Below are 27,089 nucleotides of genomic sequence, written 5' to 3' on the forward strand. Positions count from 1 at the left end.
CAAACAGCCCCTGGGGGTTTCCAGTGGTGCTGGTGCCCAAAAAGGATGGAACTACCCGCCTTTCTGTGGACTATCGACGCCTGAACGAGGTGACGCGGAAGGACGCATACCCTCCTCCGAGCATTCCCTCGATCGTGTCTAATGTTGGTGGAGCGAAGTACTTCACTACGCTCGATGCCAGCAGAGGATACTCTCAGGTGGAGATTACTCCCAGTGACCGAGAGAAAACAGCTCTCACTTCTCACAGGGGACTTTTCCAGTTTACCCGAATGCCTTTCGGCCTGGTCGGAGCGCCCGCGACGTACCAGCGTCTGATGGACCGTGTTCTAGGCGATGCAAGGTGGCACCACGCTCTTGCTTACCTGGATGACATTGTCGTGTATTCGGCAACCATTGATGAGCACTTACGTCATCTCAGGGATGTGCTGGAAAGGCTGAGGTCGGCGGGAATCACTCTGAACCCGAACAAGACCCAGATAGCGGCGACCCGAATAACACTGTTGGGGTTCACGCTAGACAAAGGACGCCTTCTGCCGTGCGAGGACAAGCTGCCGGCTATATTGCAGTTCTCGTTGCCGGCAGACATAGGCGGACTGAGACGCTTTCTGGGGCTGGGGAACTTTTATCGCCAGTTTATCCCAGATTGCGCAGCTCTGCAAGCCCCCTTGACGGCATTGTTGAGGAAAGGTGTGAAGTGGCATTGGGGACCCGAGCAAGAGGCGGCACTACGCCATCTCACTTGCGCCAGAGAGCTGATGCTGCCTGACCTTAACAGGGAATTTGTGATCCACACGGACGCTTGTGACCTGGGCTTAGGAGCAGTCCTGCTTCAATAGCCCGAAGGTAGCCTGAGACCGGTGGCGTTCGCCAGCTGCTCATTAACTCCCGCAGAGAGAAACTATTCCGTGACAGAAAAAGAATGTCTCGCGATGATCTTCGCTCTGCGCAAGTTCGACTCCTACGTCGACGGAGTCGCCTTCAATTGACAATTACGCGTGCGTATGTTTAGACAGAATAGGAAAAAGAGGAGGTGGTGTGGCGGTGTATGTTAAGCCCAGCTATGCCTATAGCATCATCGAGGAGTACACAACTTCAAACAGAAGTGTTGAATGTTTGGTAATAAAAACATCTCAGTTTCAGCTAGCCGCCATCTGTGGACATCCAGCTGGCTTTTATGGGGGTTATTCTTGTAATAACGCTCAAAGGGCTAGAAGCAGTAGTCGCTCTCTAGCACCAGCGTGCCAGCCCTAGCAGTCAGAGCTGTGACCCCAACCCGCGGTGCGGTAAGTCGCAACCACGGCGGGTTCGGGCCAGAGGGGACAAACGCGAGTATGCTACTCGGATGAGCGTTTATTGCTCCCGAGCAATACAAGCAGCAGCAAGCAACAAAGCAACCGCCGCAACGAGGGAGTGTTCCGCTCGCGTAAGGGGATGAAATGCACAAAAAGGGTGGAACGCACACAAAATGGTGGGGGAGGAAGGTTCCGCTCACCTCGCGTGGCTCCTCGCTCGCGTCCCGCGGCGGTCAGTTCACACACGGTGGCCGGGCGATAATGGTAGCGGTCTCCGTGGCAGACCTGCGTCCGCGCGTGTGCGCGCCTCCAGCCAGAAGACCCCGGGCCCCAGGAGAACCGCGCGACCGCGCCTTCTTCAGGGATGTGGAGAGGAGGTCTCTCCGTGCTAAGAGGGGAAAGAGGGAAAGTCTCCGCGGCGGCGTCGCTACGGGGGTGCGAAAGGACGCGGGGGGGCGTGAGTGCCCTCCCTCGCGGACCTCCTGAACTGCGCGCGCAAAACATCGCGTGATAATTACGCGCGGCCGTTACTATGGGACAGGGGATTCGCGTGTATCCCCACACTTTAAATGCGCCTTTTTTAGATTTTCTTGAGGAATTACTGCAGTTCTTTCAAACAAATAGGTTACCTTTATCGTTGGTGACATAGACAAACACTGCTTGTAGTGACCAATAGGCGATGGAATATAAGAGGTTATTTTCGTCATACAGATGTGAGAATTTGGTTGCTGTACCGACATGTGTTAGTTCTAAAACAGCCACAACCATAGACACTTGTGTTACGAATATCAGCATATCGGAAGTAATGGGTGGAGTTATAAAATGCCACATAAGCGATCACCTGCGCGTGTTTTGTATTACTGGTGACTTTACACGCAGAAGCACCCATGAGGTAAAAAGTATCGAATAGACGACAAATCGCTAAGGAAATTTTCCTCTTTAGTTGAGGCTATAAACTGGGCCAATGTGTATGACTGTAATGAACCTAATGAACCTTACGAAAGCTTTTACAGCAAGTTAAACGTTTGTTATGATGAAGCGTTTCCTTTATTATGCAGGCGAAAAAATAAGAAAGCAATAAAAAAGCATGGATTACTGCAACACTTTACAGAAGAATAAGATGTACAGTTGTGAGCAGCCTTGTCTAGAGCGCGCCGTGGGTGCTCTGCGGAGTAAGTCAGCGCCATCTAACGTTAGGCTCTGGGTTTGAGTTATGCGTCCCATAATAATAATAATAATTGGTTTTTTGGGGAAATGAAATGACGCAGTATCTGTCTCATATATCGTTGGACACCTGAACCGCGCCGTAAGGGAAGGGATAAACGAGGGAGTGAAAGAAGAAAGGAAGAAGAGGTGCCGTAGAGGAGGGCTCCGGAATAATTTCGACCACATGGGGATCTTTAACGTGCACTGACATCGCACAGCACACGGGCGCCTTAGCGTTTTTCCTCCATAAAAACGCAGCCGCCGCGTCCCATGCGCATGCGCGACCAAAATAAAGCAGTGCCTGCTCATGGGCTCTCGGCCTGATTTCCTCTCAGTGCTTGCGCTTCACGCCGCCAGGGCCGCGCTGAATATTATGTAACAGCGGCCGGAAAACCAACGTGTTTCGCGCGAATCGCGAGGCGGCTACGCAAGCAAGTGCAAGTGATATCGGGTGATCACGCGTTTCAAAAGCAAGTGCAAATGATAACGGGCTATAGCGCGTTTCAAACATGCACCAGGCTAAAAGTGCAAGAATGTGGCCTAGTTGGTTGTTTGGTGTATGTTTTCCTCTTGTCCGTATAAGGGCCGTCTCGTTACACTCGTGAAACACGGCGGCATGGCGACGCCCTGGCCACCGTCACATCACAAATGCAGGCAGCGTGGCCCTGGCCGCACGAAACGAACTCGCAAGGTGGGGGCTGGAGAAGGAAGCGATGAGCAGGCATCCCTCTGTTTTTGCCGTACATGCGCACGAGACGCATAACTCAAACCCAGAGCCTAACGTTAGATGGCGCTGACTTGCTCCACAGAGCACCGTCGGCGCGCTCTAGACAGGGCTGCTCACCACTATACCATACTATTATTGCTACACAGGATGTAAACCTTTTCAAGGATTTTTAAAAGGTCCACAACAAACTTAATATAGAATTGAAGAAAGCGAAAAAAATATTATCAAAGCTTCTTTTGCTGCCATCCTACCAACGCAAAAAAAAGGAAACAGTGAACAAACTCACGAGCAGAAAGAATGTAACGACGCACCTAGAAGAGGTTGAGATAAATGGAAATCTGATAGCGGGACAGTACTTGGCTAACATGATGAATGAGTATTTCATACAATCAGGGAGGGCAGATAACTCAACCGCAGGCGGTAGACAATCGACAAGACACATTAGCCCCGCGCCGAATTCACTTGTTTTCCACCATGTTTCACCGGACGACACTGAACATTTACTTAGTAAAATAAAAAGTGATGTGGCCGCTGGATATGATGAAATCAAGGCCGAACCCATTAAGTATGTGTCCCAGTTGTTAAAAAATGTTCTCGCACATATTATTAGCTTAATGTCCGACACAGGCATCTTTCCTGACCAATTGAAAATAGCAAAGGTTGTGCCAATATACATGTCAGGAGACAGAAACGCCCTTACAAACTACTGACCAATATTCAGTATTACCTGTTTCATCGAAAGTTTTTGAGTGGGCTATTAATGACTGTATAACAAAGTTCATATAAAAATATAGTATATCTAGCTCCCAGTTCGGATTTCAAAAATCTGAATCAACTGAACAAGCACTACTTCACGTAAAGGATAAAATCATACAGGGGTGTGGGGATCTGCACTGCAGTCCGCTGTGTAGACTTTCCCGCGATGCACCGTGCAGCAGCAGCCTCGCCTCGAGGAGGAGCACATTCCCTTGTTAGTTACCTTAACTAACGAGAGAGGGCGCCAGCGTCGCAGCGTGAGAGGCTGCTCACACGCGGAAGAGGGGAGAGAGGCTTCGTCTGGGATCGTCGGCGCGAGCGGAAGTGTCGCTCGCGGCTCGGCTCTTCGCCAGTGGGGCGAGGAAGCGGCGGGAAGACTGGCTCTCGTATCTCGTCCCGTCTGGCCGCGGAGTATATCCCTAGCGCGGGGCGAACATTCGCTCGGAACCTTGCTGGTGAGTCGTACGACCTCGATTCATTAGCGTACCTTATTGTGAGCTGACGTTATTTTTGCTGCAGCAATAAATGGCTGTTTGTGTCAGCCAATATGTCGTTCCTTTGTTCCCTCAGAGCAAGGCCCGCCGTGGTTGGCGTGCGCTCGGTAGCGTACGCGATCACCGGAAGGGGGGGGGGGGGGTGAGGTCTAGCGGTTTTGAACTGTGTGAGCCGCGATTAAGCGGGGAGAACGTATTTATCCCCCGATAAAAAACCCACATCTGGCGCCCAACATGGGGCCTGCTCTTGGAACATTGGATAACTGTCGTTTCGGTTCGAGGAACGCTCTTTGTCCGGACTTGACAACTGCTAAGCCTAGAGTGGAATTTGATCACTAGGCACTGCGGCATACTTTCTTCAGTGCGAGGTGTATTCCGCTGCGGTATGGTTGAACTTTTCGACATGTTCAGCACGTTTTTCGTCAAGTTTCCCTGGAGTTCCTTCACGAGAACTACTTGGTCCGCATCGAGGGAGCGCGAGGCCTAGTGAACGCGGAGTTGCCGAGCTCTAAGCGAGTGAGTACGGAAGCTGCGTGGGTGGTCCGAGTTTCTGTATATATTTTTCTCTACTGTCTCTTTTTCGACTCTGGGAGTCGCGGCTCCGGGTGGCCTGGGGCCGCGGGTGCAGCTACGAGCTCGCTGGTATTGCAGCTCGGCACCGGGCGCTCCGACACCGTCCGATACGGTGGGCGCCGACCGCTCAGAAGCTGCTTTGTGCAGTGAGCGGGGTAGGACCACCCCACAAAGCTGATGTCTCCTCGCGGCTGCGCGCACGTAACCCGTCTTGGGTGTTTGTTTTGGTCACGGTCGTTGTCAGTGGTAGTCAGGCCTGAGGCTTTTCGGAGCTGCCTGCACCACGTCAGAAGAGGCATGACCACCGGACTGTAGTGTTGAGAGGGGGCGCACTTTGCTGCCCGCCCGCCTTTTTTGTAACCTCGCACGAACTGTGCAGTCTCCTTCAACTGAAGAAAGGGCTTTGTTCACTCGAACTTTGCGTTTGCTCAGCCGCCCGACACGCTTTGCTAGCTAGGTAGGCATTGTGCCACGAGGACCCTGCGGACGCCGGTTCCCCTCCCGTGACCTACGTTAAAGGCACGCGGAGAGCGTTTCGGCAATTTTTGCAGATCCGGTGGAGCCACCCAGGCTTGCTGTCCGGTGCACATCGTCTCGGTGCCACTTATATTTGTTGGATGTCGAATGGAAAACTGAAATTTCTATGTTGAGTGCACTTTTTTTGCTACGCTGTACGAACAAAACGGGGCAGAGACCTCGTTAGGCTGTATGAGCCAACTCCGCAGAACACACCCTGAAAATAAAATGTATTAGATTTGATTGAGCCTGATCACATGACACTCACGTGGCTGAAGCGCCTAGGCGAGCCGAGCGGACGCCTAGCGCGTTGGGCGCTACTCTGAGCGTTACGACTTTACCGTGCGCTACAGGGGGAGGGGTAAAAACAACGTGGTGGCGGACGCACTTTCGCGCGCGCCCGTTGATGGCGTGGGAAGTGACACTCCGCCGCGCCCAACAGCCGGAGCAGCGCGACTGCCGCGAAGCTCACCCAACGCCCCGAGGGAAGGGACTACCCAACGTCCCAGGGCGAAAGCGTGAACCACTTGGAATTCGACAGTTCAGTGGTGTTGTGATCGCGCTTACTTCCTGCTGTGGAATTCGGCGAAGACACTTGACTGCAGCATTGCCAGAGGGAACGACAACAATAGTGTCCCCATAGCAACGATAGTGCTCAACAGGAATGTCAGCGAAGACCATAAGAGTATTCGTTCCGGTCCTCGCCCAGTGGTCCCCTTTAGTCACGCTGGATTTGAACAATTGCCCGAGTGCCGCACCTGCGACAGAGCCTCAGCGTTCCGGTCACCAGTCAAGCTCTTTCGACACCTGCGGGGAGACAGCCCGCATTCCTGTGTCATGCAGCTGCCCTCCGGACGCACGTGCGCGGCCACCTGGAAGTCGCGAGGACGACAACGTGACCGGGTCCTGTTCCCTTTCACTCGACCGAACTGCGAAAAAGCATCAGGACCGCCCTACCATGGGTGGTACCATCAGTGCCATCGTGTGATTGGACATGAGTCTTCAAACTGTATTCCCCAGCTAGGGATCTGGGGAATACGAAGAGTATTTAAGGAGCTGCTGGTTTGATGCCAAGAGAGCCCCCTTCTTGAGAGGTATCAGAGACTCCCGACTCCTATGAAGCTCTCTTTACTGAGAAGCCCTCTCAGTTGCCCGTACTTGTACATAATGTAAATAGTCCTTGTATAAAGTTTTCCCAGTTTTCTTCCTCCGATCGTCCTCGTCCCTTTTTCGGCCCGACCACGCTACCCCATCCCAATAACTGGTGGAAGCGGTGGGATGCTGCTACCTGAATCTCAACAGTGGTTAGCGTTTTCAGCAGAAAAGAGCGATTGGAGGCACAGCGGGAGGATCCATTTTGTCGAAAAGTGTTCGACGGGCTCAGGGAGCCAGGCGGCGGGGCCGCAGCGCACATGGAGGTAACTGCTATTGTTGTCCGTGCGGGGCGCTCGAACACAGCTCGTAATGCTGTGAGCGCGATGGATCCTATCTGCTCGACTCTGATGACATCCTGCTGAGATATATCCCCTCCGAGAAGGATACACACGAGTCCTTCAAGGTGGTGGTTCCACGCGCGTTGAGAGGAGCGCTTTTAAGCTACTTTCACGATACGTGCATCGCTGGGCATGCGACTGGCCCTAAGTCTTACCTCATGTTGTGCCGCCTCGGTACCTGGCCTGGGATGCGGTTCGCTACGGCCGCTCGTGCGACGTGTGCCAAAGGGCCAAGCCGCGTGGTGGACGCACACCCGGGCTCATGTAGCCGATCAATAGCCAGGGTCCTTGGCAAATTGTGGCTTGTGACGTCATGGGACCTTACCCCAGGACTCCGAGTGGAAACCACTTCCTGCTCGTTGTCGCAGACCATTTCAGCAAATGGGTGGAACTGTTCCCACTTCGAAAGCTGACGGCACGCGTAATCATGGGGAAGCTAATCGAGGTGTTCACACGATTCGGCTACCCCGGGCAGTTGATAGCGGACAATGCATCGTACTTCACTGCCAAACTCTTCGTGGACTCCTGTGCGGCCCTTGGCATTAAGCACAGGAGAACAACCACGTATCACGCCCAGGCGAATCCCACGGAACGCGTGAACTGCAACATCAAGCACATGCTCGTTGCATTTGCGGAGACGCACAGCGACTGGGACACCTGTCTCCCCGAGATTGGGTTTGCTCTCAGGTCGACCGTGAACCGCTCGACTGGGTACACACCTGCCGCTCTCAACCTTGGCAGGGAGCTGACGAACCCGGTAGAACTTACTCTCCAGGTTCGCAGCAACACCCCGATAGGGGACACAACCTGGGCCAGAGGGCGCTGCGGACGCCAGTGACCAGCGCCCTCTCCGAGCGATTCCTCCTAATTGATCGGGCAGGACGACGAGCTTCGCCACTGACTTCTGTGCGTTGCCTGGCCCGCACGTGAAGAAACGAGTTTCGCGCGCGCGAAATCGTTCTTTCTGGCTCGCTCTTCGGCGCCGTTGAGAGAGGAGCTTGCTTCGCGCGCGCTATGCTCTCTCCGCTCGTGCATGGACGCCGTTGTGAGAGAAGAGCGCGCCCGCTCGAGGGTTTTCCGCACGCTTTGACACTGCTACGAAAATTTGCGCGCGCTTTCGTGGCTCAGAGAGGGAGCAGCTTGTGTGCGCGGCGTCAAGCAAACAGTCCAAAAGGGCGCTGCTTTCGTCACGCCATAGTTTTGTGCCCAGAGCGCATAACCACGTGGTGTACGAAGTGAAAACTGAAATTTAGCCTACCTTCCAACGAAGCTGCTGCACGAATGCGTTTCGCGTTTTTTTTTCTTCGTGTCTTCAAATAGTGCTAGCTCGGCTCGATCTGCTTGCTTCCGCCGTGCGTGCTGGTGACATGTTTCTGCTACCTTTTTCTTTTCCGTTTGCGCGGTGTTTCAATGGATTTAGCGCTATGCTGCTCACCCCAGTGTCACAGATCAAATCGCGCCGCGTTTAGATTTGTGCGAAATACGAAAGCGTATTTCGCAATATAGGTGCGCATTAATGAATCCCATTCTGTTGAGCTTTGAGAGTGCTAGCATAGGCGTGCGGCTGATGCGACCAATATGGTAACGCATTGCCTTTCCTGCCGGTGTCGCGCTTGCTTAGCCGCTTCTGCCATATGGTCGTATTTACAGCATATGGCGTATTTACCATACGGATATCTAAAAATAATACCTGTTATTACGGAGCCCTTCAGAAACGGCTTTGCGCACAATCTACGTACAAAATTAGGACGTTAAACTCACAAACCGCTGGCGCAACTCAGTTTTGATGCGCATCGACGGGGCACGTAACACTATTGCACGGCCGCCCGAGGTCAAGCTCAGTGTTGTTGGCGTTACCGAAAAAAGTAACTAAATACGTTACTGGTTACGTTAAAAAGAGCGCGTTACCGCCCTACGTTACCTACAAAAAAGGTAGCGCATAATCGTTACCGTTACCGAAAAAAGTACCGTACGTTACTTTGCCGTTACTTCATGGCCATAAATGTCAAGTTTTCGTCACCTTAAGAACTTACGATAACAATTTTATAAAGCTCACATTTCCCAAATAACAACTATCCTAAACAACGGTTTTACGCGATATCCTGATTTAACGAGAATACTTTGCACAAATGTGCGGGAGCTTAGCAATGTTATAGTAGCCTAAAGATGCCTGTAGAGTTACATGTGTTCGATTCTAAGTGTGTAATACATGATGAAGCCATCTTATGAATGTGGCATTAAGCACAAAATGACACTCCATCATCAATTCTAAGTTCACAAAGAAAACATCGCTGAACTCTCAACAAATTTAGAGTAATTCTGGAAAATGTGATGTTCCAAAATGATCGGCATGCTTCCACTCTGTAAAAAGCTGTGTGTGTGTGAGTGGTTTGGGAAGGGGAGGTAGGTGAAGGCAAGTGTGTGAATGCGTGTTCGTGCAGGTGTTTCGTGCTTTATGGCTATTCCTTCTTTTTTTAGTAGGGTGCGTTGTCAAGGGCAGCTGTTTGCTGGCATGCATGCGAACCCCAACACGGGTTGTCGGGAGCACCTGTGCATTTTGTTTATTTACATCACTTTAGGTGTTCTGCGCTTTTTTTTTCTAAAAAATGGGGCGGAGTGGGTCACAACTGGAACACAAAGTAACTAGTAACGTGGCACCTCCCGTTACCGAAAAATGTTAACGTAAGTACGTTACCCGTTGCAGTTCCGAATTGGTAACGACTACATTACTAATTTACCGAAAAAAGTATTGCGTTACCGGTAACGCCGTTACTTGTAACGCGTTACGGACAACAATGGTCTAGCTACAGTGTAATTTGTAGAGCCACACTGCTACTCGTGTGTACGACAGACACAAGGTTAGTTCACATGTGGAATCGTGTCTGCCATATTCGCCTTCGCAGTTGTATGCGCCGCCACTTTACATGGTGTCGGCCGAGTAAGTGCACATATATTAAGTGCCCGCCAGTGCTCTCTCCTGTTGCCACCGGTGATGGATAAGTAGTACTATTTTTAATCAATACTGCAGCGCGCGATAATGCACCGGTACTTCGCATTGAACGATTCCTGCCACCTGGGTAATTTTTGTTGACAGCACACACGTCAGTAAGCAAATGCGTCATTCCATAGAAGCCCACAAGTCAAGCAAGACGCTTCCCCACCTTTATGCAACCACGTGCCACTTCGATCACCGCGTAAAAACTGCCCAGCGATGGACATAAACGGCGCACTGTGCAGTCGTCAGGCTGTGCTCGCATCCGCCGCGCCCGCGAGGAGACGGGCACGAGGAGCACGCGGATGGAGAAAGCGCGCGCAGCACGCGAACACGGCCAGTCAGAGCGCCCCGGCGGCGTATTTCCGTTTGCTAGCCGCTGCAGGCAAGCCCAATGTTGCCCATGCCCGTTCCCGACAAGTGCAATGTTGCCAAAACAGAGGCTGCAGCCAAGCTCAGTGTTGCCCTCGCCCGTTCCCGACAAATGCAAGCGTCTGCCAGGCCCAAGTTGTATTGTAGTAACGCTAGCCTGGCCTGCATTACGCGTGAGTGTCACAGGCAGTGTGTAAAATTCCTGGCCTTTCACAATGAGCAAGCCAACATTCCTGCTGGCACTTTTGTTTCATTGTCGGTGATTTTTCTGCGTAACCGTCGCTTTGTTGAGTCTTTTCTCTTAGCGGGGCTGCTGTAATGTCCCTGCAGGAGTGTTTTTTGTATGATGTAGGTTTTCAACGTATATTTTCGTGGTTTACTGCAAATATTTTCACGACAGTCCATACTCATTTTGCCCATTCTTCGTCTTGGGTTGTGGCACATTTTTTTTTCAAATTGCTGAATCGTCAAACGTTCATATCTATCTCACACCTCTCATGAAAGCTGCGGTTACGGGTGACGTTGTCGCATGATTGATTAGGCGAAACTGAAATAAAGGAGCTGAAGTGACAATTGTGTCAGGTAACCTAGAACAGTGCATTGGGCTGTAAGATCATTTCCTTAATTTAGACACTGTTGCAAACAGTTTCACGATGGCATATACTTGCTGTCTTATCTTAACATTGGGCACAGGAAGGGAAAAATCCCACCAAGCACAACCTCCCCTAAATAAACTGTTCAGAGTGCAAACAGTAGTCATTATTAATATTGCATCCACTGCTCTGTGTCTAATCTGAGCTCGATGTGGCATCCACATATGTTCTGCAATCTGTGATCTGGTAGGTCCTAAACATAAGTCATATTGCTTCTGAAAGTGCAAGCTTCTCTCACTTAGAGACCTGCTTTCCATGCTTGGTTTATGTGCTTGCTCCTTTTCTCCAATGCATAATGACTCTTTTGATGTTGTGTAGTGAGCCTCCCTTTGATGGCTTGGAGCTTATCTAGTGTCCTCAGAATAAAAAAAAAAGGTGGCTACTTCTCTGAACATCAATATATTTTTTAAGAGTTACTTGCACCACACTATAGCATCCAAGGGGTTAAAAATATTGAAAAAGAAAACCGTCTACTCATTGAAATCATAGAAGAAAGCACCATTGGATAATATATGAACAGTACTTGACACTAAGCTGTTCTACACTAGGATAGGTAAAAAGCAGAAGAATGAAAAACATCACCCTTTAAGGAAGGCTCTTTTACCTTGAAATGCTTCAATATGTAATTAAGTTGTTGGTTGAGTATATTTCTCACATTAAAGCTGCGAACTGGGCGAGTTGGTATTGATTCATATTTGAACAGCGCAATAAAACAACAGGACACAACGAAGAACGGACACCACAAGCGCTGACTCGCAACTAGATTTTTAATTCACGTCAAGGCATCTTCAATACTAAGAACGCCAAACACAAACAAGAGGGAAAACCAAAAAAAAACGACACAACGGTAACAATCAGCACGAGCGCGAGACTACACATCTTGGCCGGATAAGAACATCATCTCTTTATCAGTTAGTGTGACAGAAGGATCACTAATGCAGCTATCAGGTTCCAAGCGGATGTGAAAAGCCGCCAAAATTTCCCGCGTTACGCTGTCATTATGTTTTCCTAGGATGGCAGTGTTAGACAACAGAGGGGTGTAAGTACTTTCTCTCCAGTGACGGGCAAGGTTACAAGACCCATTATCTCGGGACCTGTGGTGCTCACTAAGACGAGCGTTGATGCGACGTCCTGTCTGGCCAATATAACTCAACCCGCAAGTGCACGGAATCCTGTAGACAACCCCCACATTACAGGGCACAAAAGGGCTCTTATGGTTGGTCTGACAACCCCCACTCTTTTTCTTCGCGGTTGTTGCCTTAGCCTTCTCTTCCACCTGCAGATTTCAGGCTAGAAAAAACAATGCCATTTTTTACCAGTTTTGTGTGGCCTGATTGGTAATTTAGAAAAGACTTGGTAGAGCGAGGGAAGTATTCCCAACAGACATGACGCTCTTCCAACAACAGTCTTAAATCCAGAAATTTAAGTACATCTTCTTTAGGAAGTTCAGTCATGAAAGTTAGTCCCATCGCGCATTCTCTGAAAACCTTCAGAACATCTACCACGCTACGCGTCAAGTAACCCTTCTTAACAAAAAGAATATAATCATTGACATACCGAAAAATTCTCAGAACCAACCCGTCACATCTCCTGTCTATGGACCTGTCTACCCTGGCAAGGAAGATATTGGCTAACACAGGTGCTACTTTAGATCCTATGCACACTCCATCATTCTGCGCAAACGATTTCCCTTTCCATTCAATGACAGTTGAACGGAGGTAAAAAGACAGAATCTCTAAGAAGCTCTCAAGGGACACACCACATCTAGCAATAAAATCAGTTTCATTGTTGTGATCAGCGATGCGCATTTTTACACTTTTCATGAGCTAATCATGAGGTAGAGAATAATATAGGTCTTGCACATCAATGCTGAAAGCATCACACCTTCCCGGTTTATTGGATTTTAGGAAGTCAACCATAGCACCAGAATTAGAGATGTGAAAAGGATCCTCAATTATCAAACACGACAAATGCTTTTGAAGATAGCTGGACACGAAGAACTGCCAAGTGACGTGCTCAGACACGATAGATCTGAAGGGAACATTGCCCATATGCGTCTTTGCAGAAAAGAAAACCTGAAGGTGCGATCCTTTCGCGCTCTTAACAGAAGCCGCGAGGCGTTGCAAGTTGTTCTCTTCCAAAAGACGAAGGGTACTTGCCTTGACTTTGTTAGCTCTGAAAGTTCCGGACTTGAAATTCTTCGTTAAGGCTTGATGCGCTTTTTCTTCAAAGGTGCCAGCAGGGAGAACGACGAAGCACCCTTCCTTGTCGGCGACCATTAACCTGAGACCACTAGATGCAGCAAAGTCAACGAGCTTTTTCATGCGGGTAATTCCGTGGTTTCTCTTTTGTTCTTTCGAAAACTTCGACATATTCCGAGATGCATTGAAACTGACTATCTTTGCCTGCCAACCGGAATATTTTCTTTGACAAGGCAAGTTTCTCGGTAGCTTTCAACCGTGGCTCATATGCAAACTTCGGTCCCAACTTGAGAGTTGCTAGGTGTTCTTCCGGCACGTCGCATTCAACGCATTCAACGTCGCATTCAACGTCAAATCAACTAAAGCATTTTGCGTCAAGTTGGCCGATTGAAATCTAGCGGTTACCCTTCTCATGCGATTTCCAGGGAATGCGATAAGCTTCTTAAATTGATCATGAGCGGGGATAAGCCAAAACAGGAAAAAAAATTTTGTGGTGGTGCCTTACACGCATGGTGTGGGGCATGGTTTAAAGAATATTGCGGCGAGATACGATGTTGATGTGGTTTTTTCAGCGCCTAGAAAACTTAGAGGTGTTTGCAGGCAGGTGGAAGAGAAGGCTAAGGCAACAACCGCGAAGAAAAAGAGTGGGGGTTGTCAGACCAACCATAAGAACCCTTTTGTGCCCTGTAATGTGGGGGTTGTCTACAGGATTCCGTGCACTTGCGGTTTGAGTTATATTGGCCAGACAGGACGTCGCATCAACGCTCGTCTTAGCACCACAGGTCCCGAGATAATGGGTCTTCTTGTAACCTTGCCCGTCACTGGAGAGAAAGTACTTGCACCCCTCTGTTGTCTAACACTGTCATCCTAGGAAAACATAATGACAGCCTAACGCGGGAAATTTTGGAGGCTTTTCACATCCGCTTGGAACCTGATAGCTGCATTAGTGATCCTTCTGTCACACTAACTGATAAAGAGATGATGTTCTTATCCGGCCAAGATGTGTAGTCGCGCGCTCGTGCTGATTGTCACCGTTGTGGGGATGATTATCAGCTTTGTGTCGTTTTTTTGGTTTTCCCTCTTGTTTGTGTTTGGCGTTCTTAGTATTTGAGATGCTTTGACGTGAATTAAAAATCTAGTTGCGAGTCAGCGCTTGTGGTGTCCTTTCTTCGTTGTGTCCCGTTGTTTTATTGCGCTGTTCAAATATGAATATTTCTCACAGTTTACAGCAGTTTTAGCAAGTAAATATTGTAGAAAGATTTTAATCAAAGATTTTTCCCGTGGTCGTTTTGCTGCTGATTCTATTTCAGTTTGCAATATTTGCTCTGTCATTCTGAGTTACTGTTTTTAATTTCCCGGTGGAAATCAAGCAGCACTGTTGTGAATTTTTAAAAATTACTTATAAGTGGCCATGTATGCAAGCCCCAACAAACACATCCATACTCAAGTATAGGTCAGACTTGACTATCAGCTGTATTCTCAAATCACTTTGCAAATGACCGAATCTCTACTGTAATAAACCCGGAGCTGATGGCTGCCTCGTTGCAAATGTAATACACATGCTTAATCCAAGGCCTGAGATAAAAAGCACTCCTAAACATAAATTTCTTGCTTGTTCATAAAGTAATATGATTAACTCTGTACCTATCAAAGTGATTACAGCACTTTCTTGTAAAGGTGATGTGAACAGTTTGCAAAGCTTTTAGCAGAGTTGGTGAATCATACACAATTTCTGAATTACACTGGAGGAATATCATCAGAACCAAATACCTTGGCCAGTTAACATCTTGGAATAATATACCAATCCCGTTAACTCAAAATCTGACCTCCAGCATGCGGTCTAGCTTAGCAGGCGGTGTGAATCTAACAGTATGTAAGCAATACGGCATGCAGATGACGAATAACCACTGCAAAGTTTTGTTTGACATACATTATTGTTTATTCAAAAACTAGCAAGGTGATGGTTCGGGCTAGTGGGTATGCGTATGACTATTAGCGCTTGTGTTTGTCCCCTGTTTTGTTACTGCGCTATGGATCGTAATCAAAAACTAGTGCAGACATGAGGTAAATAAATTAGTAGAGGAGGAGGCCCGAATAGAAACTGTCAGGGGGACCTCCTGTTATCAATTGTATATAGGACGCATATTAAACATATGGCAGATAGCAACTACATATCGGAAAACAGGTGCAGCAGGAATTAATAATCACAACAAAAAATTAGATTAAGCATGCTCAATTTTACAAACTCACTAAGGAACATGGCAAAAAGAGAACACAATACTATACAAAAGCACTCAAGCGATAAAAGCCATACACAATAAATACAGGGTTCATTGGCATGGCAAATGAAGGTAATTAAAAAGTACACACTTTTTCAACCTTTTATGGAATGGTGCTTCTGTACTAGATGATGTGATGATTGTTAGTAGAGAGTTGCAGACAGTGATTGCTGAGAATAATGAATAAAAACGAAACTCTAGAATATCATCACTTTTCAAGCCAGGTATAAAGCTGTTGTCCGCACCAAAAAAAAAAAAAAATTCCGGGCGTAGTGTACAGTATACCGTGCAGAGACTGTAAAACCATGTGCATGCGGGTGAAAGTGGAAACTTTGTTGACAGGTTGAAACAACACCAGTATGATGCTGCAAACAAGAAAGCTTCGTCAAATGCACTCGCCGAAAATTCTGAAAGCAAGCAGCATCATATAGATTGAGCAACGCGTGCATTTTGAAAACAGAAAAGAATCTCCAGAGCTGTCTATATCTAGAGTCCTTATTGATTCAGGCAACCAAACACACTCTTAATTGCACTGACGGGGCACTTCCTAGTGAATACGCCCGCTGCCTAGGGCACATTTTCAAGCTTAAATAGCCAGCCTTAAACGTCTGCACCTATTTGTGAACAAGGCTCTCGTGTGGGAACTGAAACGTCATTTAGGAGTTCATTTTATTTTGCTCGGTGTTCTGCATTCTCCACGTACAGCCCCGACCAGACAGGTTTCCGTCCAACCCTCGACTTCATGCAGCAAGCATATAGTTTCTAGAAAGCCTAACAGGGAACCTAAACTCAAAACGTCAGCATGTGTTAGTTCATGCTCTAGGTCATCCTGCTAGGATTGCAGCTACGGCAAAAAAAAAATTGAAGTTGCTTCCATGCATGTTGCGCAAAGCATTATCTAACATTGTCTCTAATCCTAAGTTTCAGTGTACTCCAAAAATGCAGAATGATGGCCCTGAGAAACTGCCAGAAAGCACATAGGTCCAACAGGTTTGCAGCATTAGAATCCAGTTATCTAAAAGCTTCCTGCTCCATTTTATTCCATTGCAAGGAAAGTAACTTCAAACACTCTGTGGACTTCAGCTACTAGCCTGCTAAATATACCTATTAACTGAAACAGGTGCAATCAGTCTCCACAGTCTTGGCAAAAGAAGAATAGGAAATTGGAAAGGAAAAGGTAATGCAGGCAGCACTGCAGCAAAAACCCTCTTATAACCAAAGAGTAGGCATGAAGGTTCATCGTGAGAGGCACTGAATGGAACTGTAAAGTGATAGTGTGATTAATTTGTGTCCTAAGTCTGTACGCAATGCTGTATCAAAAATATCGTTACAATAGGATGCATATATTCTTAAAGACTGAATAGGAAATTCCTCTTGACAGTGTCAGCCTGGAGCCTCTTGTTTTGTTTTGAGTTTCAGATTGCTAACTGTTTTAGGGCAAGGATAATATTGGGGAATGGAAGATGCTCTTGGAATGCACAATCACAATGTAGTCCAAAGTGTTTAAGGGAAGCACTAGAGGCGAAGTGAATTTCAATTAGGCTGTAATTACTCATGAGTTTCTACTTGATCGCAGTTATACGGTTGCAGAGCAAAGCTAGACAGCTTTCTCAGAAGCTTTGCAGCTGAAGGAAAATTCGTCTTAGTCTGGGGATAAAACCAGGGACCACTGCTTGCCTGGGCAGTCACTCTACATTTAGGCTAACCAGGATGCCTAGCAGATATCATGGTGAGGTCGAATTGATCAACAACCTGAAGTAAGAACGGTGTTAGTCTCGCTCTGAGCTGTTGATCAATTAGCTCTCTTTAGCTAAATGGTTTGAAGCTTCTGACACCATGAGACACTACGCAGTAAATAGTTCGGGATAGCCCTTGGCCTTTTGCTTCTGACAGCCTATGCAAAAGTTCTCGAGGTAGCATGGTCACATTGCATTAGGTGTATGTCTCTTCAGTCTTCTTTACGTGCTTGAAATTAATCCGGAGCCCTCCACTAAGGCGACCCTTGTAGCTGGCGGGTTGTTTTTGGATGTTAAACCCTACAATTTACAAATTTTCCACGTGCGGTACGCTAGTGCCGTAGATGGGGCAGAGAGAAAGTCAAGAAGAGAGGCAATCCAGTGATCTTTACGCTGCTCAGAAGTCATGTCGCAGGTGTTGAGCGAAGGCGCAGCGGATTCGAGGGCAGAGAGGCTGGCAAGCTCGGCCAATAGCGGGGAGCGGGACAAGGCATCAGCATCATGGTGCTTGCGGCCCGACCGATATACGACACGTATGTTATATTCTTGTAGATAGAGAGCCCATCGAGCCATGGCAGGCGACCGGAGGGATCTTTTAGCGAAGAAAGCCAGCATAGGGCATGGTGGTTGGTGACCACGTCTAAAGGACGGTCATTATGATAGTCGAAACTTCCCAAGGGCCCAGATAATCGCCAAGCTAGGCCACCTTAGCCAAGCACTCTTTAGTATACTTCATACACTCTCTGGCGACTGACTAGCGAGGTGGAGCTGCAATAAACGTTTTTCCAAGAACTCTCGTCCCGCAAACTTTTGTGCCCGATAGTACATATGTGAATAGTGGCGTGTCGCGTCCGCGAAATATGCGGTGCGGCACTGCTTTATTCTTGTAAACGCGGCTTTTCTCAGCCTGCAATCTTTACCCATCCGATTGTGAAACGAGATATGACGCCTCGAGAAAAGGGGTTGAGACTGCACAATTATAATAGCTTCGCCATACCTTCCATGTACCTCCATGAATGCCAGCACCTCCGTTCAGCCGCTGCTGTAGTTATTGTTCTCGGCTCCTGACCCGAAAGACGCGGGTTCGATCCCGCGTCGGCTGTCGCATTTCGATGGAGGCGTTAATGCTAGAGGCCCGTGTACTGTCTGATGGCAGTGCACGCTATGGAACCGAAACCAATCTTGTTTTGGTTACGAGAGAGCATTTGATTCGAGAAAGAGTATCTAGACCTACGGTGTACATATGTAGCTTGTAAATTTCTTCTTGAAATACTTCTCATGCCTGGCAGATCTGCCGCTGCCGTGACGCAGGCGCTGTCGCTACTCGGACAGGAAAAAAATGGTGCCGGTTTTAGAAATAACATTTTCACGCTTCGAAATTGAGACTCAAGTTGGTGCAGCTGTAGGTCAACGCGCTTCGATGACAAAAAAAAAAATTGAAGTTGCCTTCCAAGTGCATTCTTTGCAGAGTTTCGGTTTTGATTTTACGGTTGGCAGTTTTGTCTAAAATCTGTACTTTCGTTATTTTAGCTGTCAGCTTTCATTGTTTTTATGGTGCTATTGTGGTGTCATTTCTTAATAATTCTGAGCCATGTTTCCAGCGCATTTCGTATCATTTGCAGAAAAATAGATAGAAAAATAGATCGTAGATAGTGTTGTAGCGCCATCTGCCTGGGACGGCCTGCCCATCGACATCAGCATCATCCTGCGTGCCGCGGGTCGTTTGTATCTGTGGCTGGATTGCTGCTGTTCTTGCGTTTGTTGTAACACTGAGTGCATTTTTAAGCGCAAGCAAAAAAGTTATGCTGCAGTGTTCAAGTATGACACGTTCGAGACAGTTCAGGTGAGCTTTCCGTGCTGCGCGGCTACCTACACGGCCTTCGTTAGTACTGTACTAATTTTTGGGAAAACAGCAGTTGAGGTACCATATGGTCACTTTTCTTTTCGTAGGCTTTTAGTGCTGCGTAATCCTATCGGATAGAGTCGAGTTCATACCGCGTAAATGTATGTACCACCAGCAGCAAAAGTTATTGGGGTGCGTGCTCTCGGGGAAGAAAAGTTATTATGGGGCTTCCTCGCGACCTGGTGTTTTAAAAATGCTACCAGCGTGTGGCGAATGCAAGTTAGCTACTGTGCCGGAGTTCCCGGGTTCGAACCCGACTGCGGCGGCCGCGTTATCGATGGAGGCCAAACGCAAATGCGCCCGTGTGCTGTGCGATGTGAGTGCACGCTAAACATCCCTAGGTGGTCGAAATTATTCCGGAGGCATACACTACGGCACATCTTTCTTCCTTTCTTCTCTCAGTCTCTCCTTTACCCCTTCCCTTATGGCACGGTTCAGCTGTCCGCCAAGATGCGAGACAGATACTGCGCCATTTCTTTTCCCCCAAAACCAATCTTCTTCTTCCCCGTACACTCCCACCTCGTAAATTTTGCCTGCCGATAGTACCTCCGTGTGACGTGATTCGAAATTGATCACTTCAGGCCTGACCTGTTCAATTAAGCGAGTTCACACAGTTAATTTTCTTAGAAATACTGAGCGCAGTGCACGAGCTCAGAGCCACTGTGACCCTGTATAGTAAACGGGTACCGCACAAGGGGGGGGGGGGGGGGGTGGAATGGTAGGGTTTTAACGTAGTTAAACCGAGTGTATGAGTGAAAGCACGTGTTTAGCCTGGTTGGCTCATGGTTTTGCTTTGCTAGGTCGTCGGCACTTCTGGCGACGAGATTAGTTCTGGAGTAGTTTTAGTTGATGGAAGACGACGACATGCATTGCACAGCGCGAGCGTGTGTTGCAGTTTAACGCGAGCCGGGGTCGTCTGCGGCAGCAGCATAGTGCTCTCGTGCACAGGCCAGCGAAACTGATCTGCTCGCGCCGCCGCGGGTTTGAATCCCAGTCGCGGCAATATTTATTTTATTATGTTTGCCAAGGTCATCATCAACATCAAGCTCCACATTAACTCTGTGAGCCAGTTAGACCTCGTGAAGTAGTACTTTCATATTAGCCCTCCTGAGCCAAAATGACAGTGACAACGTTTACAATTGCTGTACAGTTTATGTCTTCATGACCATATAAAGACACTCCATAAGCACGTTTCTGACCAGTTCAGCTCGATTCAGCACCTCAAATGAGTGTGAACGCGGCTACCAGTTCAGTTTGACATAACTAGTGATAACAGAGGTCATCAACATGCTTTAGCAAAGCATTTGTATTTGATAGCGTCTTCTCTCTCTCTTTCTCCTTTTTTTACTGTAAGTGTTTTTCACCACCACTGCTTGCTCATAATGACAAATGCTACAACTGGTTAACATGTCTTGTATTTGGCAACAGCATGGCAAGACAGCCTAATACATTTGTAGCGAAGTCTGCCAAACAAGTTGTGGTACTATGTATTGCTGAACTTGGCATCACCGTATGCTGATATTGTGAAATAACATTGAGTGGCAGTAAAGTCTTTTGCGTTTTTTTCAGATCTATTTGCTGTAGGTCAAAGTTTGGGCAGATTAGTGCAAAACCGATTTGTTGAAAATACTTTTCATGAAAACAGTTACTTATGGTACTGAGTACTGTGTAACAAGAAAGTATCTGCTGAGACTATGTTCAACTGTAAAAAATGTCTGAACAGTGAAAAGTAAATCATTTCATAGTGTTGTGGCGCAGGGGTTCACTCGAACCCGGGCTCCGTTGGGTAACGTGTCCGAGCCTTCAGCTTGAAGAAATATGGAACTTCAAGCTTGGGAAAACGAAAAACAAACGGGTTTACTGGCACTTTTCATGAAACTTGATTACATAATTTAAAAGGAAAGAGAAAGAGCAAACAGTCAAGAATTAAAAGTTCATATCGTCGAGCAACTGGATGAGCCTTGTCGTCAGAGCCCAGAGCGATCGTTCGTACTCAGGACACTCGTTAAATACACTGAGGCTCCGCCGCTTTCACCACACGATTCACAGATCGGAAGAGTCGCCGCACATAGCACGCTGAGGCTTGCGGGAATGGGCGAGGAGGATACGGAGTTCCGCGGCTACTTCGTCCTCGGGAATGCGCTTCTGCCCGCTTCCTTTCGTCATCTTGTCCATCGTCGGTCGCGTCTCACGGTCCGACACAAGGGGAGCGTGCGTGGGAGATTCCACGGGTAGTTTCCCCGAGACATCTTTTTTTCTTTTTCGTAAGGTCAACGAGGGGTCAAACAACGTGCCCCTAGCAGGGTTGTAACAATAGTTAACAGCAAATTGAGAATAAGAAAAGGAGCATTACAAAAAAACCTTTGTTTACTTATAAGAACAGATAACACAGTGTTCCCAAAAATATCTGAGAGGAATGTATGCAAAAGGACGTAGCAAACATGATACTGTAGAAGCTTGGGCAAGTTGGTGTGACATGGTTTTTCAGCAGCGCAGGGGACAAAGGACGTGACAAGTGCACAGACACGGCGCTGAACTTACAACTGGTTTATTGAGGTGATTTCCACTACTTAAATACAGTGGCAACCAATCTAAAATGAAAAGACAGATACACAAAACATATTGACGAAAATGACAATTCCTGAGCACAGGTCTACAGTGGCACAAGACCAGCTGCGCACGTTTTTCTATTCTCATCAAGGAAACGTAGTTCTTTATCAGACTGAGCTATTGAGGCAACGCTTATGCATTCATCTTTGAATTTATGGATTTCATGAGCTTCAATGATTTCACGAGTGATTTTTGTTCTATTATCTGTGTTGAGTGTTGTCAGTTAATAGAACAAAAATCACTCGTGAAATCATTGAAGCTCATGAAATCCATAAATTCAAAGATGAATGCATAAGCGTTGCCTCAATAGCTCTGTCTGATAAAGAACTACGTTTCCTTGTTGAGAATAGAAAAACGTGCGCAGCTGGTCTTGTGCCACTGTAGACCTGTGCTCAGGAATTGTCACTGTCGTCGATCTGTTTTGTGTATCTGTCTTTTCATTTGAGATTGGTTGCCACTGTATTTAAGTAGTGGAAATCGCCTCAATAAACCAGTTGTAAGTTCAGCGCCGTGTCTGTGCACTTGTCACGTCCTTTGTCCCCTGCGCTGCTGAAAAACCATGTAGCAAACATGTTTGAAGTTTTCTGCCAGCATCTCGCCTCCCCCCCTCTTCCCAGAAAAAAAAAACTTGAAGCATGTTATGAGTAATTCAAGAATGGGTACAAGTGTTTAAGTTCATTCTAAATATATATATTTTAAAGTATTTGCAAGATACCAAGTTATCATGAGAAGTACTGGATATAGAATATTCAATCTGTGGTAGAATAAGCACCAAAAGATATTGACAGAAGAACTAGGGGGCTGTGCTGATCCTGTGCCATTGTCTTGTGGTGCTGCTGTTGCCATGGTATACCAACAACTCACCAATGTACGGTTCTCCTCTGTTGTATGTTAGCTATGTGCATGTTTGACAGAGTTTTCCATGGCCACTTTTGTTAAATCCTATCATTCAGAAATCATGAGTCACAGTCATGACTTTGTGCTGCACTGCTATCTTCCGTTTTGTCAGCCTCAAAGGTTTGCAGAATGTGGCTGTGCAGGAAAAACTTCAATGGTGTGCTGGTGCCTTGTGTACCAGTTGCCTGGCATTATGCCAGTGAATGGAGCGTGCATGTTCCCCCATGATTGCCTTGGAAATGTTGCTATGGGTTATCGTGCATGTTTATGGGTTTTTCTGCGCACCCAAATTTCGTTGAGTTTTGTCAGGATCGTACATGTCAGAAGGGCTGGTAGTTATTATATCAGAGCAGTGTGAATGTGAAAAAACATACTGCAGTGGGTAAATGAAAACTAAAAAGACTGGTACGATATAAATCTGCTCAAACCGCTCACCAGTTCTTGAAAAAGTGAACATATCACCACTAAATTAAAGCTTCTGTTTGGGCGAGTTGGTAATGATCCATTTGCTTCAGTGGTTGTGTTGCTTGTCTTTTTTTCATGTGTACCGTCTTCCCGAACTCTTTAACAATGACATCATGACGTCACTACTACGCTTCACAATTTTTTACCTAATGTGTTTGTCTTGGGTGGCTTGCAAAAATGGCTCAAGCTTGCAGATCTGCAATGTCAACAGGCCGGCATATCAAGGTCCACAGAATGTTAAATTATGGAATAACTTGGACGGTGATCTGCGTGCATTGCTAAATAATCAATTTCAAAAAGAACTGCCTAACTATGTTATTGACATTGTTCTAATCAAATGCTGTGTAGCCCACCCCTGTTATGCCTCTAAGAGAAGAGACAACAGTATGTGTAAATAAATAAAAAATACTCAAATGCTTCCTTCCCAAAAAATTGATGCCATGCAATGACACCATTTTTTAGACATCAACTGATAATCCTTATCGCATGCTTTGTAGCATTTCCAGCCTTTGTAGCGTTTCCAGCACTCAGCCTGTCTGTAAAAGCGTTTTTTGTTATTGCTTCGGCGATGTAGGTGCCGATTAAACCAAGGCGCAGTGTTAGTGCATGAATCTGTCAATATGAACAGCATGTTTATTACTGTTTATCAACGTGTACTGTACGCGTTAAGTGGCATATGAACCAAGTCACTCACGGATAATCTAGTCCGCAGAAAATGTTGCTTATTTCGCACGAAACGCGACCACAGATAGTAAAAAGCCAATTCAGCAGCGATAAGAGGTAATCGATGTGTTGTGGGTGTGAAAAATGAGATCCATGCTTGGGGACAGAATGCCGAAAAAAACTCCAGAGCATAATCAGCTCGGCATTCTTTCCGGCTTTCCTCAGCAGCGCCTCGCGGAAAGTCAACTTCACGCGACCGCATGTTCCCTTTAACAGTGTACCATAGTGTAGAGAAAACTAACATCCACATCAGTGTGACGCTGCATGTGACAGAAGGTGTGGTTTGACTGCCAATTTATGAGGACTGGAAGGAATACACCACTCGTCTGACATCCGCACTGTGCAGAAAGTTGTGTGGACTCTGTTGTGCACGTCCTTAACTTATGTTTCGAACAGAAAACTCGCAGTACCTTGGTGCGAAGTACATTGTAGGAAATAGCTTGTTTGATGAGAAGGGGCCTGGTCTTGCAGCGTCAGTAATCGTAATTTTTATTTTTGGTTAAGTACACACACAATGAATACATGGGAAATGATGATGCACTGCTGCTGCTGGCCATTTACTGTTCGCACTCTTGCACAGACTTATGCAGTAAAGAGTGCTGGCACTGTGAATGAATAAGAATCATGATCATGACGGCAGGTTTCTGCCGTAAAATGTCGGCCGGAGTAGATGTGCAGTTTTCTCTTTTCAGACTATGAATTATTTCTGTTCAGACAATTTCTCGGGTTATCAGATATGCTTCTTCCCATTACAATATGTCAAAGATATGTTGGCATCTGCATACTCTGCAATGAAAGTTGATGAAACCACCATTCTCTGACTTTTACAATCATTTAAATGTACCCCAGTCTGCCGTTAATGAAACCGCACCTAAGACAGCGGGTTCCAATGTACAATGAATCCTATGCACTGAAAAAATCTGATGTTATGTTTTTTTTTCGCATTCTATTCGTGCAAGAAATGGTTGGCCTAGTCATCTGGCACAACGATTGCAGGTCGTTTGGCACAGAAAACAACCACTTTGACATTGAATCGCTGTCCGATTTTCTCTTGGCTATATATATGGCAGTTTGGTTGCTCTGAAGAGCAATGAGGAGAGAGTGCCTTTATTAAAGGACTGCTTCCATACAATTCATTCCACCGTAAACTTGTGAAGACAGCTATCGTGAAGACACCTCTTGAATGTCATTTTCACACCATGTTGGCATCAGGTCCTCAAAGGATGCACACTTAGCAGAAGCACAGTACCTTAACTACGTTTTGGCCAATGTTGCTGAAGGGTTATGGGGGCTTAACGTCCCAAAGCGACTCAGGCTATGAGGGACGCCGTAGTGAAGGGCTCCGGCCTCTAGAATTTCGCCGCCACGGCCGGGATTGAACCCGCTACTTCCGGGTCAGCAGCCGAGCGCCATAACCACTGATCCACCGCGGCGGGTGTTGCTGAAGGCTTCATGGTATAGTCCCCTGGGCATTTCAGCTGTTGCATAGCTTGAAAATCAGGGAGCAAACTAATGTCAGTGTTTTTTTCTGCACAGCACTAGTTGCATTACTTTGTAGGATGAGGGCAACCACTTCTGGGAAAAAAGTGTAAAGAAATATGTAAGGAAAAAATTCCACTGCACAATATTCAGTGTATTAGACCCTGCTGTCATCGGGCAGGTGTTCAGAAGGGCACACTGGGGTACATTGTTTTTCCGCTCCTCACGCCACAGTTTCACCTGAGGCTGCAGGATGTGAAAATAAATTTTCAAATGACCACCTCCATAAGTATTTCAACATTGTAAAGAAAAGAATGGAAGCTTCGTCAACCTTTGTTGCACCAACCTGCGCCTGCAAAGAGAACAAAACCACTCAAAAAATAATGAAAACAAAGCTGTTCATTTGCAGTGTGATGACCACTCGGGAAAAAAAAGCACACAAGAAAAACAGTTGCAGTGAAAATTAAGCGGTATTTGGTCTTCAGATATGACTGCGGTTAAGCGCAGAGGAACTGAGCTTAACAGCAGTTAAAAGCTCTAAATTTACAAGTATAAGCAGCAAGAACAATTTAATTTAGTCCAACCAGTGAGGAATGGAACCGAAATTAAACTTTGGGAGTTACAGGTCCAACACTTGACCTCAGCATTGACGCACAGACTCTAGCATCGATACTGCCAGATTCGGGAACGGCTCAACTCAGCAGTGCAGTGTCTGTCATTGTGCAGACATCCTGCACAAGAATTGGAATTTCGTTAGGGAACATGTAAATGGTGCTAACATGAACACAGAAACATATGCAAACAGATAGGTGAACCAGGGAACCTATAACTCCAGTACAAAAGGTGCAAACGCACACAGAAACCTGGAAGGATTCTGCATAGCCAACAAAGCCCAAATATACATTGGCTCACCATCGTTGATACAGAGCAGCCAAGAAACCGCATTCCTCACAGGAAGGTCACAGGCAAATGAATGTGCGCATCAATGACATCCTCCTCGTGAGTCTTCAGGAATGCCTGCAGCTGATGCAGTAGACCAGGAAGTGATGAACAACTGGTGAACAAGCAAGTCGTCTACAGGGCCACTGTGGATACAACAACAAACACAGAATCGGACACCCAGTGCGAATCTTGCCATCATGTCTCTCACGGCCTGTGAGGCACTTCGCACCGCAGTACAACTTTTGCGACCAGGAAAATGTTCAAGTTTCTAAGATTATAATTTGCTATTCACTGCTTGTTGTTATGCACAAAAGCATACTGTAATCCCAGTGTATATATCTGAATAAATGTCTTCTTTTTATTTTTCTTCCCAATTTGTTATGGACAGTTTTGACTGCGGACGAAAGTACCATATTAACGAGGCATGCCTCTATAACCATGCAGTAATCGAAAAACACCACCTGGTTTCGCATGATATGCATCGCCTTCCTAAAGAACGTCCCTCATCCCTGCTATGACAAAAAAAAAATACAGAAATGGTAGGGCAGTAAGTTGAGCACACAGAAAAGGTATTATGCAAAACTTTCTGAAGTAAACGCAGCCAGGCAAACAAGCTTCAGTGTTCATTTTGAGAGTCCTTTCAATGTTCCTGTTATGAGGAAGCCCACTAACTTTGCATGCATCTTCTAATGTGGCTGTATCAAAGGACGAACAGCATGATAAACACTGCCACTATATTGGGAGCGATGCACAGGGAGACTCTTTGGATACAAATGATGG

At 46.9% G+C, this 27,089-nt stretch overlaps 1 protein-coding gene and 1 long non-coding RNA gene across 3 annotated transcripts in view; one reads left to right on the forward strand and one right to left on the reverse strand.

The window, feature by feature from the left end:
- Positions 1-27,089, forward strand: part of LOC144116100 (uncharacterized) — an 82,738-nt gene that overhangs the window by 13,998 nt on the left and 41,651 nt on the right. The gene's annotated exons all lie outside the window — the stretch shown is intronic.
- On the reverse strand, positions 21,031-26,589 carry LOC144105338 (uncharacterized). Its single transcript, XR_013308768.1, has 2 exons — positions 23,312-26,589; positions 21,031-21,489 (listed from the first exon to the last, which is right to left on the reverse strand). It is a non-coding gene; the product is annotated as an uncharacterized LOC144105338 (long non-coding RNA).

This window comes from Amblyomma americanum, chromosome 1 (genome assembly GCF_052857255.1).
Source record: "Amblyomma americanum isolate KBUSLIRL-KWMA chromosome 1, ASM5285725v1, whole genome shotgun sequence".
NCBI classification, from domain to species: Eukaryota; Metazoa; Arthropoda; class Arachnida; order Ixodida; family Ixodidae; genus Amblyomma; species Amblyomma americanum.